Source organism: Taudactylus pleione, unplaced genomic scaffold (assembly GCF_031769625.1).
Source record: "Taudactylus pleione unplaced genomic scaffold, aTauple2 ptg000009l, whole genome shotgun sequence".
Classification (NCBI taxonomy): Eukaryota; Metazoa; Chordata; class Amphibia; order Anura; family Myobatrachidae; genus Taudactylus; species Taudactylus pleione.
In genome coordinates, this window is record NW_028284412.1 from 9692486 (window position 1) to 9706926 (window position 14441).

Here is a 14441-nt window from a genome sequence, read left to right on the forward strand (position 1 = left end):
AAATGGGGAGTGGAAATCCATTCGCAGGCGTGCTTAAAGGTCAAAACGGGCGTTTTATGGGTGTGCATAATTAAAACAGCAGCGTCATTGACCACGTAACTGGGTTTTTTTAAAGCCAGAACTGCTCGCAAAATTGTGGTAGCAAAAGCAACCACAAGAATAGCGAGCAGCTCATACCCTGGTCGATGTACTCGATTAATCTAATAAATAGCGGACATGACGTAGGATGCGAGCGGCCAAGGGGCGTAGTTTCTCCAAAAACGACTGCAAGTTTTGTTCGCTCGTTCAGAACAAGAGGCGTCAACAGACCGCAAACAGCGAACGGTTCATTTGAATAGCCACCCCTATTTTCGGGACGAGCGAGCGCTAATTGCGTCCGGCTCTGAATCAGGCCCTATGTGTGCTATATATGTTGTCTTCTGAGGTAATTGTTGTTACACTTTTCTTATGGCTTGAACAACATTGTGTTATGGATGCACCTTCACAAAGGTCTCATATGGGGACCGAAACGTCGGACTTTACAGCTATATGACACTGGTGGTATGTGAATAAACTGGACTTAATTTTGCTTAATTATGGTGAGTGCCCTCGCTACTTTATTTTTTTTACAAATGTATGGACCCTGGATGCTCCATGTGGTTACATTGAGGTGCACCCCTTTGGGCTGACATTGTCTGCAGTGAGTGCGGGCAATACTGGATTTAGGATTAAAGGCCTGATACAGACACGGTCGCTAAGCTGCGCACGCTCGCTAGGTGTGATAATCGCACATCTGCGCATGTGTATGAGTCGCAGTGCGCGTGCGCAAGCCAGTCACTACGATCAGGAATTGTGCGCTCGTTGTACACAGACTGAGTGCTACTTTGAGTGACAGATAGTGTCGTTTGTGGGTGGTAACAGGGGAAGGTGCTTGTGAACGGGAGAGTGGTAGTGCGAACGCAGGCGTGTCTGAGCTTCAAAACGGAATTCAATGCATGTGCATAATTAGCAAAGTAGCGTCATTGAACACGTCACTTGGTTGTTTTTATGCCTGAACTGATCGCAGTGCTTGCGGTGGGTTAGGGGCTACCTCAAGGGCTGCGAGCTGCTCCGATGGCTCTCGATGTGCGATGGCATCGCACGGCATCTGTTCATTAGTGTAGGGAGAGCCTGGGGGGCTGCCCAGCATCTCGGAGCATGCTGGGCACGCCCCCTATAGTGACGAAAACGGGGGAAGCTGCGAGGCTCTGCCCCGTTTCCAGTTGGAACCCCCCCTTTTCGAAAGCCACGCCCCTTCTTCGGCGCACGCCCTGTCCCTCCTTCCCGTTTTGAAAAGTTGGGAGGTATGCACTTCCTGGAGATGACGTGGGTTAAGATTGAAAAGTGGGCATCTTTAAACACCAGCATATGCTCGCTGACGTCGCTCTCTAAGACGTAGAGGGCAGGCTTAAGCCACACAATGCGATTGCGGGATTTGCTTACCCGACCCCTTTTGACAACGAGCGAGCGCAGCTTAGCAACCGGGTCTGAATCAGGCCCTAAGCCTATTAGTATTTCATTTAGGTCTCTAATGCTTGTCATTGCTGAAGGATAATTTTGATTGCCTGTGATAATAACATTGTATATTAACAAAGATATTAACTATACGTGCCTTTTGAATTACCATATATTAACACCTGCATTATAGCATTGGAAATACAAGATTTATTTGCCTTATTGTTCATACAAGGGGGATACTGATAAGGCTATCCTGTGTGTCTATATATACTTTTTTTCTTTTTAATGTATACCTAATAATAATATTATTTTAAATAGAATTACGAAAAAGATTGCCCCCAAAAAGTTTTTTTCCTTTGGATTTGCTATCGTGTCAAAACCTACCTGTATAGTCCAGTGATACAAGCCCTGGGGGGCACCACCAACATTAAATATATACAACTTGGCATTGTCCCACTTAATGTTGCCACAGTATTGTTGGTTCTTATTGTGTGAAAAAATGATTGCTATTTATCATATGTTTAAGTGTGGTGCAGGATCTTCCTTTTTCTCTATTCGTGTGGTAAATCATTCAAAAGGAGTTAGTCCAAAAAATCTTAGTGAAGAATACAATGTACATAAATACTTTTTAACAGTCTTAGGGCCTGATTCAGCAAGGAATGCAGTTGCCAATACGAATGCAATCAGGTGATTGTTGCGCACTGCATATGCATCGCAGTGTGTGTGCATGAACTAGCCATTGCAATCGGGACTGCGCAGACCCATCGCAGAGTGATTAACAGGAAGTCCTGTTTGTGGGTGGTAACGGCGGGGTGGTTGGCCGAATGCAGGCGTGCCAGTACGTTTGAATGCCATTGCATGGGCGTGCAAAAAATATCCACTGCCTGATAGTGTGCGTGGAAGTTAGCAATTACTGAGTAAGGTCAGGGCTTGTGCAAGTGTGCGTGAGGCTGCGATGGTACTCGATTGTACCGATGTTTTTGCTGACTTGCTAAACATTACGGATGTGTGTAAGGTAAAGTGGGCGTCCTTGTGTAGTGCAGCGACGGCATTGTGATCGCAATGGAATAGCATACTATCGCTATTGCATTCGCAGTTGCATTCCGTAGTGAATCAGGACCTTAGTCAGTGGTTCTCTACTCCAGTCCTCAAGTACCCCCAACAGGTCAAGTTTTGTGGATTTCTTTAACTATGCACAGGTGTCAATAATTATCCCACCTGCTTCCAATTGGCATGACCTGTTGGTGGTACTTGGGGGTTGGAGGTGAGAACCACTGGCCTAAGTTAGTGTACCTAAAGTGCTTCAAGTTTTGTGCATATTTCAAAACCATTGTCATTTACCTTTTTATAGAACAGGTTGCCATTTGTCAATACAAATGTATCTCTAGATATACTGTAGGTAGATGAAAAGAAAAGCAGGTTGGCTTTTATAATGTCATATTCTTGTCAAAATCATAGCCAATATAACATAAAATTAACATTGTGCCTTGAAGCCAGAGTTTATACATATCTTCACACTATGGGGGTCATTCAGACCCGCTCGCGAGCAGCAGTACGCTCGCAAGCGGGTTGATGTTCCCCACTGCGCATGCGCACGACGGAGGGAGCTCCGTCGTGCGCATGCGCGAGACCCGGGGAGCGACGGGCTTTCCATCGCTCCGGGTCTCGCACCAAAGGGGGCGTACTGTCGATGTTGATTGACAGCACGCCCCCTTTGGTGGGCGTGCCGGGAGCGTACCTGCCAGACTGAGGCGTTCCCATGGGAACGCCTACCGTCTGAAGCTGGCCCCACTGACATCACTAGTGATGTCAGTGGGAGTGATTTTGGCTCTGATAGAGCCAAAATCACTCCAGGACTTGTGGCAGGGAGACCCTACCGCAGGGTCTCCGTCGCAAGTCCGATGGTCGCGATGGTCATTACCATCGCGACCATCTTTTTGGCCGCTCGCATATGCTGTGGGTGGTCACCCACAGCTATACGAGCGGCCAGGAGGCCGCTCCATTTTCATGGAGGAGGGCCCTGATTCAGAGCGAGCGCTCTAGTCAGAGCGTCTGGCTCTGAATCAGGCCCTATATTTTTACCTGATACGTTCCACACAAACCTTACTCCTTGGCTACCCCAACTCCCTAATTTATCTGCGGGTTAGTTACTCAGTTCCCATTCCAAAGCCTGTGCATTATTATCCAATTCCCCTTATACTTTAATGTTTTTGAATATATTACACAGGGCCTATTTATCTCCACATCATAGTTTTCTAGTACAGTAAGAGACTCAAAAAAATTCTGGGCCTGATTCAGAGCCGAACGCTCTGACCAGAGCGCTCGCTCTGAATCAGGGCCCTCCTCCATGAAAATGGAGCGTCCCCCTAGATGCTCGCATAGCTAGGGATAGGCACATGGGGGAGGGTTAGGCTTAGGCACTAGGGGGAGGGTTAGGGATAGGCACTATGGGGAGGGTTAGGGTTAAGATTAGACTTGAATTACAAAAAAAATGTGTCAACCATTTTTTTTGTTGACTATTTGTCACTGTCTGCCTTTTCTATCTGTCAACCATTTTCACTGTTGACCATACTGTATGTGTGTCGGCCATCTGTACCTGTCAACCTTTAATCTCTGTTGACCTATTGTCTGGCTACCATCTTTTGCCTTTGTTTTTCCAAAAGGGGTAGTGACATGGTTCTCTAACTCATTCTGCACCCCCCCCCTCCTCTGTTGCCTGGTGCCCTAATGGGATATTAATCTCCATCATATAACTATACTTATCCCCTATCCTCTCCTAGCCATCCTGCCAAAAAGGGAAAAATAAGACAAAAAATGCAAAGAAAAAAAAACACAGTACAGACACTTAATTCACACACTCATACTTAAACATACATAAGACAGAGAACACTTACTGCAAATCAAAGACACGCTGGCCAATAAATTGTAAACAGACAGTAGTTCCCAACTCCAGTCCTCAAGTATCTCCAACAGGTCACCTTTTGTGGATCTCTAATCATATACCGCAGATTTAATCTATTTTGTTGCGTCAGTAATAATCCCACATGCTTCCACAGCCAGAAATCCTCAAAACACGGCCTGTCGGGTATACTTCATACTTGCCTACTTTTGAAAATGACTTTGAGGGAGATTGTAGATGGCTGCAGAATGCGATGCGCCGTTGTGGGGGCGTGGTCTGCTCCACCCAAAGGGCGTGTCTAACTCCACCTATGGGCGTATATATTCCTATAAGCTGACGCCCTAGTTCCCCCACTGACATTAATACATCTCTACCCTGCCATATTGACATTAATAGATTCCCCCCCAGACGCACACATTCATTTATATGAATAGATTCACACACACACACACACAGTCTCACATACACATCCTATGAATAGATTCATACACAGGGGCCCATTTATCAAAGTGCATTTGAGGTAAATTCCCCGAAAACACCTGTTTTCGGGGGTTTACCTCAAATACTTAGTATCCCCCGAATGTATGAAGGAGGGACCGCAGCAGGTATCTCCGATACCTGCTGCGATCCCTCCATTGCCGCCGACAGCCGCCTCCCCCATAGGTTTCTATGGGGGATGCGATGCTGCCAAATATATCAATATCAGGAATGCGAAGCATTCCCAATATTGGCCCCAGCAGCTAACGCTATCTAAAGATAGCGTTAGCCGCTGTTTCCTATGGGCACTTACCGCATATCAGCCGGCGGAGGGATCTGCCAGATCCCTCCGCCGGCAATCGGCGCCACTCATGTGCAGTCCGCGGGACTGCGCATGCGCAGAAGCCCTGACTGCCTTCCGGAGACATCGCAGGGACGGGCTCTTTTCGGAGCCCGTCTCCCTGCATGTCCCGGATAATACATCCGGCAGATAGGATCGCATTTTGCAATGCGATCAGGGGCGGTACTGCATGCCCTGATCGCATTGCAAAATGCGATCATTAATAAATGGGCCCCACAGTCACACACAGACAGTCAGTCTCAGCACATCCCATGAATAGATTCACACACACACACAGTCTCTCACACACAGACACTCAGTCAGTCACACACATCATATGAAGATTTCACCTCCCCACACACACACACATCACATTACTACACACACACATACATCACATTACTACACACACATCACATTAATACACATCACATTACTACACACACATACATCACATTACTACACACACACACATCACATTACTACACCCACACATACTGTACATCACATTACTACACATACATCACATACAAACACACAGTAATAGATCTCCCTCCCTCCCCCACGGCACTGACATGAGTTATACATGTGGCAGGAGCTGCAGTGAGCTCTAACACTCACAGTCTCAGGCAGCTCCTCTGTCTCTGTCTTCAGTGGCCTCCGGCGTTGGCTCCTCCCCCCTCCATCCTCTGTCATCACAGGCTGGCCAGGGAATGCTGGGAGCATCAGTCTCTCCCAGCAGCAGTCTGTGAGTAGGGGAAGGCGTGCCCAGGAGACCTCACAGCAGCCACACTCCTGCCTCCCTGCACCCGGTGAGTGCGCCCCTGCGTCTTAAGCTCAGGCCCCGTCCCCTTTACCTCCGGACTCGCGCAAGCGCAGTCCGGATTTTTAGACAGCAGAGGGAATGCGGGGGATTCAACTTACTTTACGGGGTTGCGGGAGCTCCCACCTTTATTCGGGAGACTCCCGCGAAAATCGGGAGGGTAGGCAACTCTGGTGTACTTGAAGGTTAGAATTGAGAACCACTACACTAGACAAAACACAGGCAAATCAATAATCAAAAGCCAATTTACACCAATTCTCCCCTGCTCTCTTTGCTATCATTAACTCCTATTATCTAATACTAGACAGTAGGGGGTAAATTTACTAAAATGGGAGTTCTATTTAAGAATTGATGTTGCCCATAGCAACCAATCTGATTCCAAGTATTATCTTCTAGAAGGTTATAGATAAATGAGATGTAGGATCTGATTGGTTGCTATGGGCAACATCACTACTTAAATAGAACTCCCATCTCAGTAAATTTACCCCTAGGTCTTTTATAGAGTGAAAGCGATGTAGAAGACATCACAAATTTGAGTTTTGACCCTCCAAACGGCTGGAGGATGAAATTGCCAGTGAAATACAGTGATTGTAAGCCTGTAGGAAAAAAACGTCCTTTGAAATGTACCCCTAAAACTGTGCTTGATTATCTTTAGGAGGTGACTTTAAAAGGAGAACAGTAAACAGGTCTCCAATAAATTTACCAGTTGGATGATGACTAGATTGTTGCAATATGCAGTTAGCAGAAATGACAAACCATATGTACTTTGATTTTTTATTTTTTTTTTACTCCTAAAGATTTGGGACAAATGTCAACTTCTGTTTTTTTCCAAAAGAACTAAAACCACTTTAACCACTATAGATACAACTACGTCAATCTTCATGTTGGTTTTTGCGACACAAATGAGACCACAAACGTGAACTTCAGAAGCCTCCTCTGTTGTAAGGGAACAAATCTAATCTGGTGCATGCAGTTTTACTGGACACACGCATGAGCATAAAATTACAGTTAAACAAAAAATGGCAGCTGCTCAATCAATCTAGCAGCACTAATCAGGTGCATGAAAGGGAGGGGTCATACTAAGTAGAAACACTCATTAATTAGTCTTACACACCTATACTTTACACTGCACTGTCATTCTTTTTCCATTTTTTGTGTGATGCCCTGGGGGGGTCCTGGGCTGGACGTTTTTCGGGGTGCACTGAGCCCTGGATGTGAACCCCTTAGTATTAGGGACTGCTAGTGACAGACAAGCCGTGACGTGGCCTAGCAGCTTCCCATGTATTTGCAAATGCATGCAACTAATATCTCTGATTTCTATGACCATATAGTTTTCATATATTGTTGCAGGTACTATTCAGTGTGCTGAGGAACAATAGGGGTTAAACACCCTCCTTTTTCTACCTAAAATTACAGTTAGTACTGTCTGTGATTTTTCTCTCACCTTCCACAATTTCTCTTGGCACACTGCAGTTGAATTTTGGCAATGCCAGATTGCCTTTATACCAAGAAGACAGATTATTTCAGAATATTTAATATATGTAGTATTATTTATATATAATATAATCTTTGATTATAATTACAATCGTTAAATGACAATTACTGACAATTTAAGGGTAAACTTATGAAGCAGAGACTTAGATAATTGCATGTTTTTAAGTTATAAACTGACAGATTTATTAAAATAAAATCATTGGAAAATTGCAGTTTAGCTGTTACCAGGGCCGGATTGACTATCAGTCACTTCTGGCAAATGCCAGAAGGGCCGATGGCTGCGTGGGCCGGTCTGTCCGTCTACATGGAAACAGTACTATTGAAATTGTCTCTCCCAAAATGGCCGCCGCCTCATAGGAGACATCGTAGCACATTGACATTTGAGAGGTCTTCATTTGCCATGTTCTGCTGCCAGACGCTAGAAGACCAGCTGTACCTCTAGTAACAGGGAGCAGCTAGTTCAGCAAAATCCCGGGCAAGACCTGCATGCTGCCTCCCCTGCCTTTCAGGTAAGTGTTTTTTTTTTTTATCATTATGTGTGTGTCTACTGGGGGCTGGCACTACTGTGGGGGGATTACTACTAGTACAAGGGGGGGACAACTACTAGGGACACTGCATCAGGGGTGGTACTACTGTGGGGGGATTACTACTAGGGGAACTACTATTACAAGGGAGGGGACAACTACTAGGGGTACTATTGTGGGGGGATTACTACTAGGGGGACTACTACTACAAGGGGGGGGCTACTAATAGGGGCACTGCATCAGGGAACCACTACTGGGGGTACTGCATATGGGGGGACTACTAATAGGGGCACTACAAGGGGGGGACTACTAATAGGGGCACCACAAGGGCTACAAGGTGGGGGGACTACTACTAGGGGCACTGCATAGGGGGGGACTACCACTGGTATCACTGCACCACTACTGGGAGCTCATATAAATGGCCTGTGTCATAAGTAAAGGGCCGGCTGGCCTGTCCATTAAAGGGTGCTGTAACCCTCAAAGTGCACTCCAGACAAAATAAAAAATTATTTTCTGTGTTTGTGAATTGTGTGCACTGTATGTGCATCCTCAAAGCAGCAGCGCCAAGCGTGCGTCTGTCTGTTAAGGGGTGGTGTAACCCCCAAAGTGCGCTCCACAAAAAATAAAAAATTCTTTTTTTTCTGTCTTTGTGAATTGTGTGCACTGTATGTGCATCAACAAAGGAGCAGCGCCAAGCGTGCGCCTGTGTCCCATAAGTCTGTTAAAGGGTGGTGTAACCCCCAAAGTGCGCTCCACAAAAAATAAACAATTATTTTTTTTCTGTGTTTGTGTGCGAAATGTATGCGCAGTAGCCGCACGTGAATCAACACAGCAGCAGCGCCAAACAGGCGCCTGTGTCATAAGTCAAGGGCCGGTTTGGACATCTGGTCGGGACTGAAGGACGTGCCAACAATTTCTGACATGTCTACTGTCACTGCATATGATACTGTCACCACTGACAGAATGGTGGAGGATTACATCGGTGACCGCATCCAAGTAGGCATGTCAGACAGTCCGTACCTGTACTGGCAGGAAAAAGAGGCAATTTGGAGGCCCCTGTACAAACTGGCTCTATTTTAACTGAGTTGCCCCCCCTCCAGTGTGTACTCTGAAAGAGTGTTTAGTGCAGCCGGGAACCTTATCAGCGAAAAGCGTAGGAGGTTGCTTCCACAAAATGTGGAGAAGATGATGTTCATAAAAATGAATTATCATCAACTCTTTCAGGGAGACCAGCCTCCAGAATGTACAGAGGGACCTGTGGTGGTGGATTCCAGCAGGGACGAATTAATACTCTGTGAGGATGAGGATGTACACAACACTGAAGAGGGTGAGGAATCGTTGGATGAGGAGGATGAGGACGACATCTTGCCTCCGTAGAGCCAGTTTGTGCAGGGACAGATTAATTGCCAGCTTGTTTTGTGGGGGCCCAAACGAACCAATCATTTCAGCCACAGTCGTGTGGCAGACCCTGGCGCTGAAATTATTGGTTTGTTAAAGTGTGCATGTCCTGCTTATACAACATAAGAGTGGGTGGGAGGGCCCAAGGACAATTCCATCTTGCACCTCTTTTTTTTTCTTTGCATAATGTACTGTTTGGGGCCTAGTTTTTCAAACTGCCATCCTGTCTGCCACTGCAGTGTCACTCCTAGATGGGCCATGTGTTTGTGCCACCCACTCGTGTCGCTTAGCATAGTCATCCAGCTACCTCGGTGCAACCTTTTGGACATAAAAACACTATTGTGAGGTGTTCAGAATAGACTGGAAATGAGTGGAAATTAAGGTTATTGAGGTTAATAATAGCATAGGAGCAGAAAAACCCCAAAATTCTGTGATTTTAGCTGTTTTTTTTTAAAAAAAAATACAGATCCAAAACTCAAAACACGGAAGGGTGGTTTTGGCAAAACCAATCCAGATCCAAAACACGAAAAGTGGCCGGTGCACACCCCTAATATACACATATTGTTTCCCATATTTTTCTCACTTTTCACCAAATGTTTTTGTTTGTTACAAATTGAGCTCTTCATACTTACCCTCCCCCCTTCTCCCCCTAACCCTCCCCATTAGTGCCTAAACCTAACCCCCCCCTTTGTGCCTAGACCTAACCCTCCACCCTTCGTACCTAAACCTAACCCTCCCCCTATTTCTATACTCATTCTGCTCTCCAGCTCCATTATGCCCCCTGTTCCCCTCTCCCCATGTCTGTACATGTTCTGCTCTCCCCTCCCACCTGTGCCCCCTGTTCCCCTCTCCCCATATCTGTACATGTTCTGCTCTCCCATGTACTCTGCCCTCCCACCTCTCTGCCCCCTGTTCCCCTCTCCCCATGTCTGTACCCGTTCTGCTCTCCCATGTACTCTGCCCTCCCACCTCTGTGCCCCCTGTTCCCCTCTCCCCATGTCTGTACCCCTTCTGCTCTACCGTGTACTCTGCCCTCCCACCTCTGTGCCCCCTGTTCCCCTCTCCCCATGTGTGTACCCCTTCTGCTCTACCGTGTACTCTGCCCTCCCACCTCTGTGCCCCCTGTTCCCCTCTCCCCATGTCTGTACCCATTCTGCTCTCCTGTGTATTCTGCCCTCCCACCTCTGTGACACCTGTTCCCCTCTCCCCATGTCTGTACCCCTTCTGCTCTTCTGTGTACTAAGTGAGCCCTATTCTCTTCATGTCTGTACCCCTTCTGCTGTTCTGTGCTTTTTTTATGCGCTACACGCAGTGAGGCATAAATTGTCATAGGACCCAGACAGTATGGAGTAGGACCCCATTTTTTTTAAAGTGAGGTGTCCCTGGGACCCACACTTTTTTTTAATTTAGCGCTGGGTGTAAGGGGCATTACTGTGTGTAACTTGAATGAGGGGCACTACTCTGCAGTGTAATGTGACAAAGGGGCACTATGGTATGGAATAATTTGAATTGGGGGTACTATTGTGTGCTCATACCCCTTCTCAGCGAACACACTGTTTTTTTCGACGCGCGCATACTACCATATTCTTTTGTGTCGGGGGGAAATCAAAGCTCTTTATGTCTACAGGGCATCAAAATGTGTAGTAACAGCTCTGCTTTGGTGGCACAGACGTGTCCTCCTCTGCTCAGCTCCCCTGCCCTAAAAAATTCCTACAGTGAACACCATCTAATCCTCTACAACTGCTAGGCTAGGCCTTGGTCAATTGGAAAATGCCTTTTCTTTACATTGTGTGTGACATATACCAACGTAGCGTCAGATTTACCTAACAAAACTAACCAAATGTTTAAATATGGCACATGTATGAATCCCCTGCAGGATGTGCTCTTTTGTGTGTATTTTAATACAGAGAATGATGTACACTTTTATGTTCTAATATTAATTATATGTGTAAGCGCATAGACTAAGTTGTGGGAGGAGTCAGGATTAGTAAGGGGAGGAGTCTATGCCAGGAGCCAGGTGCTGACTCGAGGTGGGCCTGTGTGCTTTAAAATGCCAGGGCCTTATTTTAGTCCCAGTCCAACCCTGGCTGTTACTCTCAAATCCGACATTTCCACAAATCGCCATCGCCATCCCCAATTTTTACAAGTCAAAAAGAGAAATTGGCAGATATGTTAGCCTGCAATATCACAAAGCACAAGAATATCAACTGCACAAAACATAAAAGTAAAAAATTGGGATAGTGACAATAGACATAACGTAACCTGCTGTGATTCGAACTTCCTTCTCTACAAAAATATAAAAAATAAACTAAAACACTCTTTACGAGCAGGACATCCTACTTACCATCATTCTTGGACCCATGGAGGATAATCTAGAGATGCCGGGGTCAATGCTAATTAGTATTAGAGATTAGCGGTTCGGATTTGACTCAGCTCTTTTCACCAATTTATAGCAAGTTCCGATCTGACGTATAGGTTATCCAAAACATGTGAGAGACAAATAGCCAATAAGATGACGTTTTAAATAATATCATCTCTAATTACTATTGGCCCCCTCCTGGTACTCCTGACAGGTGTGTACCAGGGAAAATTAAAGAAACAGGTATCACTTTTGTTTAAAAATTTGATCTGGGCCCCCTTTAGTTTAATAAATATTTACTCCCATTTTAGAATGATAAATCTAATGTGTGCCCATTTTATGCAGTGCTAATAAATCTAATGTGCATCTACTTTACTATATTAATAAGTCATATGTGTGCCTCCTGTAATCTATTACTAAACACAATAAAGTACAATATGTGCCCCCTCTAGTATCATTATTGTAATATGTGCCCCCTGTAATATATTATAAGGGGTGCCTCTTCTAGTATATATTATATCAACCACTGAACAGGAAAAAAAGGTCGAGTAATTGTATATAATTACTTCACCATTTGTTTCTGCAGTGTAGTGGATATAATACTTACATCTTCTTCTCTTGCTCGGACATAATCCAGTGTCTAAAAACAAAAACAATAGAAGCAAAATAAACTACTTGCCCGTAGTGCCCATATTTCATTTTATGAACCATAGTAGTGTATGAGGGCCTGATTCAGCATCGCTATTCTACTTACAGTATGCGCACGCATCGCAGTTGCTAATGTCAGCCGTGATATGTAAATGTTTGCATTCGCATTGCGATCACAGCTTAACATAAGGGTGCCCACTTCCCCTTACTCACATCCCTATACTTTGGCAACATAGCGAAACAATCAGTAACATCGGACCCACATGCACAGTTAAGGCAGGTCAGACCTAACTCAGGAAATGCTTACTTCAGCTCACGCTATGAGGCCTCAGGCTGCGTATGGGGGATGTAGTTATGAGACCGGTGGCCGCTGATCTCAATCCCAATGCTGGAAGCCCGACAAAGGACTTAAGATATCTTAATCCCGATGCCGGAATCCAGGAGGACGACAGCCCGAACGAAGGTAAGCTAGGGCACCCTTAGTGTTAGCTGCAGGGGGGTAGGTTTAGGTTTAGGCAGCATAGCGAGGTTAGAGTTAGGTTTTTGGGTGGGTTAGGGTTAGGCACCCCTAGCGGGGTGTGTTAGGGTCAGGCACCACTGGAGGGGGTTAAGCACGAATGGGGGAAACTTAGGTTTACGCACTAACGGGGAGGGTTAGGGTGCGGGGTGGAGAGGGTTAGGCTACAAGAAGGGAGGGTTAGGGAGAGAAGGGGGGAGGGTAAGTATTACTACTTCCCCGACCCCTGTTGGGATACCAACCATTGGGATCCCGCGGTCTGTATTTTGACAGGAGGCAGCCCGACAGCCAGCATACCAATTCCACGTATGGGATCGCAGTTGGCAATTTCTGCATGCCCCTGCAATGCCATCCCAATGCACTGGCACCCCTGCGTTCGCCCGACCACCCCCCCTTCACCACCCACAAACGGCACTTACTGTCAATCACTCTGCCATAGGTCTGCGTAACCTCTGCATGTGCAGTGTGCGAAAATCTGCCGATTGCATGCGCATAAGCAACTGCGATCCTTGCTGAATCAGGCCCTGAGATCACATTATACAACACAATGCCCCCAGGTCATATTGTGCCACATGGTAGTGCTCCAGTACACAAAATGCCACATTGTAGGCCAGCTATGTTTGTAAGAATAAAACAGGAATGTGGCAAATGGATCATATCAGTGTGGGCTTTACTGATAAAGACAGAGACAGCAACCTATATGAGTGCTGACGAATCCCTCTTTTCAGGCCAGGCAACAAGCCGGACACAATTCTGGAAACTTGGTAGACAACTATATGACCTGGGTGTAGGGGACACAGACCCCAAAGACGCTAACTGAAAATCTGTATTGCCACCTATCATAGCAACACATATTTTATTAGCAATCTCTGCAATGATTTTCTTTTCATTGCATCAGTGAAGTATCACTGTGCGCACTGTGGCACATGCACACTGTAGTTTGGCCTTGAGTGGACCAAGCAAAGGCTTTCCAACTTCGCATATAGATGATGCCATCTGAAGATTTTGAGCAGGATGCATCGAACATGGCATTTTGGATGCGATGCATTCCACCAATCATCACATGCATGCCAGGGTTTATTACCACAGTACACATGATGACTGCAGCAAAGGACAGCTCTCCCGATAAGAGCTGTCCTTTGCAGTGTTTATGACCCAGGAGTCCCTCTGCCCATGCTCAGCCATTGGCTAGCGCTTGCACGACCCTGGAAGGGATCCTATATATCGTTCTTGGTAAAGTCTCCCAAAGTGAAGCCCATAGGCTTCTATTATGCAACACTTACACTGTCTATAGATGGCGTTGTCTATTGGGTCCAAGCTCTAGAAAGCTTCACTTTGAATTTTCAGAGATTTTACTGCATTTTTATCATCGATGCATCCCAAGGACTCTGTCAACTATGGAAATACAGCAAAATCAGTGATTTATCTTCGGCATGCCTGTTGCTAAATAGGAGTTAGTGATATAAACCTCTTTCTCAGGGAAAAA

General features: G+C 45.9%; 1 long non-coding RNA gene across 2 annotated transcripts in view; it reads left to right on the top strand.

Moving 5' to 3' along the window:
• Nucleotides 1-5948: 5948 nt before the first annotated feature.
• Nucleotides 5949-14441, top strand: part of LOC148542749 (uncharacterized) — a 76105-nt gene continuing 67612 nt past the window's right edge. Inside the window, exon 1 of one of the 2 annotated variants that reach the window (XR_015877454.1) lies at nucleotides 5949-6004. This is a non-coding gene — a long non-coding RNA (uncharacterized LOC148542749). Of the gene's footprint in view, nucleotides 6005-7938; nucleotides 8019-14441 lie in introns of those variants that run through there. The other variant, XR_015877425.1, reaches the window with a different exon arrangement.